Here is a 7630-nt window from a genome sequence, read left to right on the forward strand (position 1 = left end):
GCTGTCAGTTACTTTATACACTACTGAAGGAAACCATCAAAACAAGATTTGGTCTTCCAAAAGCCATTTCCCAAAAGGTACATCTTGAAAAGTTGGGGGGCAGGGTTGTCTTATAATCAGGGTAGTCTTGTATTCAGAACAATGCAATAATTTAAAGGGACAGAGGGTCTTTGGAAAAGAGTATCCAAATGCAAACACCTTTAAGCAGAATGGATAGATACAATAATGGAACATTGGTAGCAATCTACTCTCTAGTCAGATAAGAAACTAATTCTATGTTAGACAAGAAATAAAAAAAGTTTTTCCTGCATGTCAGCAGTGGATTCTAATCCCGATAAGTTCAAACATGAAATCTCATCAGTGGCCCATGAATACCACTTCAGCATTCAGATGTCGTCCTGACTCCAAGATCAGGACACTCTGATCTACATCGCTGAGGCCACCCAGGGATCCTGCTCGAGCAGAGACAAAACATTTCCATCACCAGGAACTGCTGTAGACCTGCTGAAGACCTGACAGGAGACAGAAAGCCAGGCTGCTGCATAAGAGGTGCAAGACAAATGGCCTAGTGCAGTGATCAAAACCTTAAAGTAGTCACAAAACCAGCATCCACAGTATAAACTATGTCAACACTGTAGTTGCCAGTCTCTCCAACAAACGAATATTTGATGGTCACTGGATTCTTGGTGCCACATTTCAACGGCTGCTCAAGCTTTACTATAATCAGTTCACTATATTATGGTTTGTCAGGAGTAGCAGTTTGGAAAAGCGACAAAGTCATTGTTTCTTTACTGAAGTATGGCCATTTATAACTATAAACCACCTCTGAAGTTGCACTTGCCTAGGGAACAAATTAATAGAATTGGTTTCTTGCAAGAGTTTATAAAAAGGATAAGATAATTCAGATTGGCTTTAGGAAAGTTAGCAGTGGTGAGGGAGAAAGCATCCAGTCCATTCTGGTTTGTATGGAGATTCAGCATCACTTTGTTGGGTCACTGGCTGCCATCCAGAACATAGACTGCCTTGCTTGCAATTGAGGTGCCGTTGAAGAAGGATGCCGAGATCTGATGGTAAAGAAATGATAGGAAAGGCAACCAATGAGAGAGATTCTCTAAAAGATGAACTTTTACTTGCTTTTCCGTTAATTGTGGATGCATAGAGAAAGAACTCTGGAAGGTTCAAAAACGTGACTTACCAATGTCAAACGTAGCAGATACAGCTGTAGATTTTGACATGACTACATCTGGGAGGAAAGAGAAACACCACAAACATGGAGAAAAAAAAGACACATGCGCGACAGGTTCATATCAACCAACAGCTCACCTGTTCCCTCTTTAGTGATGCTCACATTAACAATAAAAATAATATTGCATCTTATTTTCACATTCGGTGTTAAAAAACTCGGTAACAATTTACAATAAGGTTCATTAGTTAACTACTTTAGTTCACATGAACCAAGCATGAACACGACTTCTACAACATTTATTAATCTTAGTTAATGTTAACATTTGTAACATTAACAGAAGTTTAATGCTAGTTTGTTCATGTTAGTTAATACATTAACTAAAATTGGCTAATGGAACCTTATTGTAAAGTGTTACCAAAACACTGATGTACTTAAAGTATGGGAGGCACAGCCAGTGTCATCCAAAGGTCATTAGTAGCTCACCAGTTTGTCCTGGTTTGTCCGGGTTTGTCTGTTTGGATGAAGTTCAAAGGCAGGTAAGGTTTAAACATGACTTCTCTCTTCTGTCATTTTGAAGAACTTCCCTTGAAGTTCCACCCTAAGTTTCTGCAATAATTTTCTAGCCACTCGTGGAGCCTGAAAATGTTCAGGAGATGAAAATGTTGCATGTGCCAGACAATTACAGTTCTGAAAACTAAAGCAACGGTGAAACTATTGAAGATGTTTGCTGCCCAAGTTGTGTTGTCCTGTTTTTGTCATCAAGCAGAAAAACTGTCATTGTGAGACTCTTGGTTGGTTTTAAACTTACTTTAGACTTACACAAAATTTGCCATTAGAGCCAGACTCAGTCATTGCAGGAAAGCAAGGATCTGTGGAAACATTAAACATAAATCTGGGGTCAGAAATCAGATCAGCACAAATATTCATGCAAGTGTATAGTCACAGATGTAGTCTCCATAAGTCACTTTGCTCACAAGTTTTGAGGAATCAGGATAAAAACAGACAGAAGGACATGTTTTGTTCACTTTAAAGCACGTTTACGTACGGTCCTGATTTCTCTCCATTGACAGCAAAGAGGGAAAAGGGCTAAAATAGTTCCAAAAACAAATCATAGCCATATGGAGTGATCATCCAAGACTAGAACCAAATCAAATACCTCTTTCAGAAACTTAATCAAGCAGTACTGCTACTTACTGCTTTACAGCTATTCTCATCAGCTTCACTGATGGCTTCGATGTTTAAGTGCTCTTAATTGTCATCAAGCTCATTAATTTCAATGATTAACCTCCAACCTGGAATTAATTTTGTCTGTTTATTACTCCCATCTAGTATAGCTTTAAAACTAAATGATGACTCAATGCAATTTCCTCTACCCTCCACCTGGCTCTTACCCACCTAGAAAAAAGACTCCTATGTCAGAATGCTGTTCATCAACTTCAGCTCAGCATTCAACACAATAATCCCACAACAGCTTATTAATAAACTAAACCTGCTGGGCCTTAACAATTTTGTCAGAATGGTGTTAATAATCTTACTAACTGGAAGAACTCAGTCAGTCCGTGTTGGCCACATCACCTCGAGCACTACCACACTGAGCACAGGTGCCCCACAAGGCTGGGTGCTCAGCCCACTGCTCTTCACACTGCTGACCCACGACTGCACAAACTAAACCTGCTGGGCCTTAATATTGAGTTTTTGGATGACACAACTTAGGTAGGTCTCATCAGCAACAGCGATGAAATGCACTACAGAGAGGAAGTGGCACAGATGGCCTAATGGTGTGACACTAACAACCTGTCCCTCAATGTGGAGAAGACAAAGGAGGTTGTGACTTCAGGAGAAACTCCGTTGACCACCCCCCACTGACCATCAACAGCTCGACTGTGGAGAGAGTCATCAGCACTAAATTCCTGGGGGTGCACATCACAGAGGATCTTACCTGGACCACCAACACCATGTCACTCTCCAAGAAGGCACAACAGCACCTACACTTTCTCCGCCAGCTGAAAAGATCAAGTCTCCCTCCACCCATCCTCACCACATTCTACAGAGGAACCAACGAGAGCGTGCTGACCAGCTGCATCAGAAGAATCAGAATCAGAAAGAGCTTTATTGCCAAGTATGCTTGCCCATACAAGGAATTTGTTTTAGTGACATAAGCTTCCAGTACACAGAGACAACAACAACACACAGACAAAAAAAAAAAAAAAAAAAAAAGACAAATATTGCAAAATAAATCGAAAAATAAATAGATTGTATGAACAGTTCTATAGATGATAATGGAATACAATAGAGTGAGATACAGGAATGTACTAGGATGGAGGAGTAACAAATAAATATAAGGATATTGCACATTTTTATTGCATAAGTGGGGAACATTTAATTGTTCATGAGGTAGATTTCCTGGGGGAAGAAACTGTTCTTGTGCCTGGCTGTTCTGGTATTTGCGGCTCTGAAGCGCTGGCCAGATGGAAAAGTTCAAAAAGTGGGTAACTTGGATGAGAGGGATCCAGAGTGATTTTCTGAGCCCTTTTCCTCACTCTGGATGTATACAGTTCTTGAAGGGTGGGCAGGGGAGCACCAATAATCCTTTCAGCAGTCCGAACTGTTCTTTGTAGTCTTCTGATGTCTGATTTTGTAGCTGAACCAAACCAGACAGTTATTGAAGTACACAGGACAGACTCGATGGCAGAATAGAACTGTTTCAGCAGCTCCTGTGGCAGGTTAAACTTCCTCAGCTGGAGAAGGAAGTACAACCTTTGTTAGGCCGTTTTTAACAATGGAGTCAATGTAATTGTCCCACTTCATGTCCTGAGAGATGTTGTTTCCCAGGAATCTGAATGACTCCACTGCAGCCACAGTGCTGTCTAAGATGGTGAGTATGGGGAGTGCAGGGGGGTTTCTCCTGAAGTCCACTATCATCTCCACTGTTTTGAGAGTGTTCAGCTTCAGGTTGTTAAGACTGCACCAGACAGCCAGCTGCTCAACCTCTTGTCTGTAAGCAGACTCGTCACCGTCCTGGATGAGACCGATGACAGTAGTGTCGTCTGCAAACTTCAGGAGCTTGACAGAAGGGTCTTTAGAGGTGCAGTCATTGGTGTAGAGGGAGAAGAGCAGTGGGGAGAGAACGCAGCACTGAGGGGCTCCAGTGTTGGTGAAGTGGCTGTTTGACATGAATTTCCCCAGTCTCACTAGCTGTTGGCTATCTGTCAGAAAGCTGGTGATCAACTGACAGATAGAGCTAGGAACAGAGAGCTGGGTCAGTTTGGTCTTGAGGGCTGTTGGGATGATGGTGTTGAAAGCCGAACTAAAGTCCACAAACAGGATCCTCACATAAGTCCCTGTTTTGTCCAGATGTTGCAGGATGAAGTCCAATTCCATGTTGATTGCATCATCACTGTCTGGTATGGGAACTGTAGTGCAGCAGACCGCAAGACCCTCCAGTGGACAGTGAACACAGCTGCAAAGATCATTGGTGCCCCTTTCCCCTCCATGCTGAACATTTTCCTTATACAACGCTCCAGCAAAACCAACAGTATCGTGAAGGACTCCACCCACCTCCATCCCACAGTCTCTTCCAGCTCCTACCATCAGGAAGACAGTACCGGAGCACCAGAGCCCGCTCCGCCAGACTGCTCAACAGTTTTTCCCCCAGGCTGTGAGAGCCCTGAAACTCTAATCACCCCGCCCTCCTCTAAACCCCCACACAAACCCTCTACCTCCTGAAAAATGGACCATTTCCCCTCCTTCATCAACACCCTCCCCCCAACCTTACCACATCACAGAAAACTGTCTGAAACATTGTTTTTTTGTGTGCAATTCTCCTTTATGCGCACTAGACACTTTTCGCACACACTGCTGTGTGTACATAATCCCACATACGACTCAAATATGTGTATGTTTACATGCTTGTGCACTACAAACCATCATGCATTGTTCCCCAGCCTGCTGCTTGACTTACGATGTTTCTCTTTGCGCATGTACAGTATTATGTGAAGCCTTCGTATAGTCTATATATTTTTCCTTTTCAGTCTATTTATAGGTAAACATTTCTATATAGTATATTCATATTCAAAATGCGTCAGTAGGTTAGTTGTGTGCAAGTACAGTGTTTATGTGTAGCGTTTGTATAGTTTGTATTTTGTTTTTAGTTTATGTATAGGTAGACATTTATATATAGTATTTAAATCTGTCAGTAGGTTAGTTGTGTATAGGTATAGTATCATGTGAAACATTAGTATAGTCTGTATTTTTTAGCTTATGTATAGGCAAACTTTTATATATAGTATATTTATAGTCAAAATCTGTCAGTAGGTTAGTTGTGTATAGGTTTATACTGTTTTATTTCATTGTTGTATGTCTGTATTTATGTAGCACCGTGGTCCTGTGAGGCATGACATTTTGTTCTACTGTATGTCCACACATGTAGCGGAATGACAATAAAGCTCAACTTTAATTCGAACTTGAATTACAGAATTACAGAATATAGAACGAACAGGGAACAGTATTAAAAGTATTTTAGAATGTGTAGAGAGAGGGTAAGGCAGTAAATATCTATTTACTTTTCTAAAAGAACCTGGACTGCACAGGAGACTGTGATATAAATGGACTGCAGAACAGCAGGTCGCAGTAAAGCAACAAATTGGATACCAAATGCTGTAAAACTCCAACGAAGAAGAAGAAGAAAAAGAGCTTTAAAACATAATCTTAATTCTCAATTAATTCTCAATCTTAATTACATATTGCTTCATATAGCTTTAGTGATTATAAAGGAAGCACTCTTTACTCACTGTCTAATTTCATTAAAGGTTTAAAGAAAATTTGTTATCATGAGTTATTGTGACCTTTCTTACAAATAAGTACCTCACACTTCAGAAAAAGTGACAAAAATAGATAAAATGACAAAAAAAAAAAAAAAAAAGTGTTGTAATAATGATTTGATAATCTCTAAAAAATACATTTAAAAGCAAAATGTTGGAGTGGAAATGGCTAATGAGCTAATACATGCTCCCCTCAGTCATCTACTGGTTATAATGGTAAAAATTATAATGTTTTTTTTAATAGTTTTACAATTGGGGACAATCTTTGAAGGATGAACAAAAAATGTTTTTGGTCATCACATAAAAAATAAAATGATTTCAATTATTTTTCAGACTTTTGAGCTTTGAATGCTGTAAAAAGTTGTTTGAAGTACTGGAAATTCATCGAAAGGCCCTTGTTCTTATAACAGTGCTCTATAACAGTCCGATTTGCTGTGTTATGATCAAAGCTAAATATGATTCATCTGTGGACACACCACACACACTTGTCGTTGAGGGAGTAAGATTTGATGACGTACTCAAGAGTTTGCCATAACTTGGGTTTTGGTGAACTGATGCCATTGCCAGCCAGCCAGATTTCTAACTGGCTAATTTATAAAGATATTACAGATGTTCTTATTAAAAAATATAATAAAAATAAATACAAAGCTGCTTTTTTTCTGCCATCTTTTTCTGCCCATCTCAGATCATTTGCCTGGATTTGGTGCTTGGCAGGTTTTCATTTTGTGTCCTGGTTTGGGGCACAAACAATTGTCTATGCAGTATTATAGGTAAAAGTCTACTCAAGTCCAATCAGGTTTTAAAGAGGCAGTTTTTGTAAGATGATGAACAATTGTGACTAAGTCCATTTCATCTACTTTTTTTCAGTAGCTTCCTATACCCATATGGATTCTTCTAACTGCGGTTTGTAGTTTTTCATTGAGGCATTTACGCTTTTTAAAATGTCATGTATCACATGGTATGAAGTACAAACAAAACACATCAACATGTGGGTGGCTTTCTCTGTTCTTCAAATGTTATTTAGATGTCTTCAGTGACTACCTAAGTGACATTTAAGAGACACAGCCTGTAGGTCCACTGACACAAGCATTAAAGGTACTTAACCTTATCTGTCCATAATGAATGTGCTGTGCAGTGGCTCCAGATAATGGCAAAGCACCCTCACCCACTCACGTACCACAACCACACACACAACTAATTCTCACTCGAGGGCCATATTGTAGTTATTAATGAATGACACTGGAGAAGGTCTTTGTGAGTATTCGCCTGGCTAACCCTCTCTGCCGCATCTCGTACACCCAAGACACCTTGAGTGATCCTGTTGAAATCAAAACAGCATAAGACCTTTCCTCCGTTTATGAGTCTTACATGACAGCCTTTCCTTTTCACAAGCTCCCTGTTCAGAAATAAATGTCCCAATAAGATACGCTCCCGTAAGGAAATATCCACCGAATAGTGCTAATTTATTTCCTGTTGCCCGCTGAGAGAGGGATTGTGATCTGAAGGAAACCTAGCCCATCATCAGGTTGTATAACACTGTCATTCAGATACACACAAATTAAGGCAGTGTTGCAACAGACAGTTTCATTCTGTTAAAAGTGGAAAGCAGAAGACATAAAACCTG

The 7630-nt window shown here is 40.0% G+C and overlaps 1 long non-coding RNA gene across 2 annotated transcripts; it reads right to left on the reverse strand.

Moving 5' to 3' along the window:
* Nucleotides 1-304: 304 nt before the first annotated feature.
* LOC122147332 lies at nt 305-2055 on the reverse strand. 2 transcript variants are annotated; one of them, XR_006161576.1, is made up of 4 exons: nt 2006-2055; nt 1670-1822; nt 1196-1243; nt 305-1064 (listed from the first exon to the last, which is right to left on the reverse strand). It is a non-coding gene; the product is annotated as an uncharacterized LOC122147332 (long non-coding RNA). The 2 variants fall into 2 exon arrangements; XR_006161575.1 differs by having other exon boundaries at nt 1670-2042.
* Nucleotides 2056-7630: the final 5575 nt, after the last annotated feature.

This window comes from Cyprinus carpio, chromosome A13 (genome assembly GCF_018340385.1).
Source record: "Cyprinus carpio isolate SPL01 chromosome A13, ASM1834038v1, whole genome shotgun sequence".
NCBI lineage: Eukaryota > Metazoa > Chordata > Actinopteri > Cypriniformes > Cyprinidae > Cyprinus > Cyprinus carpio.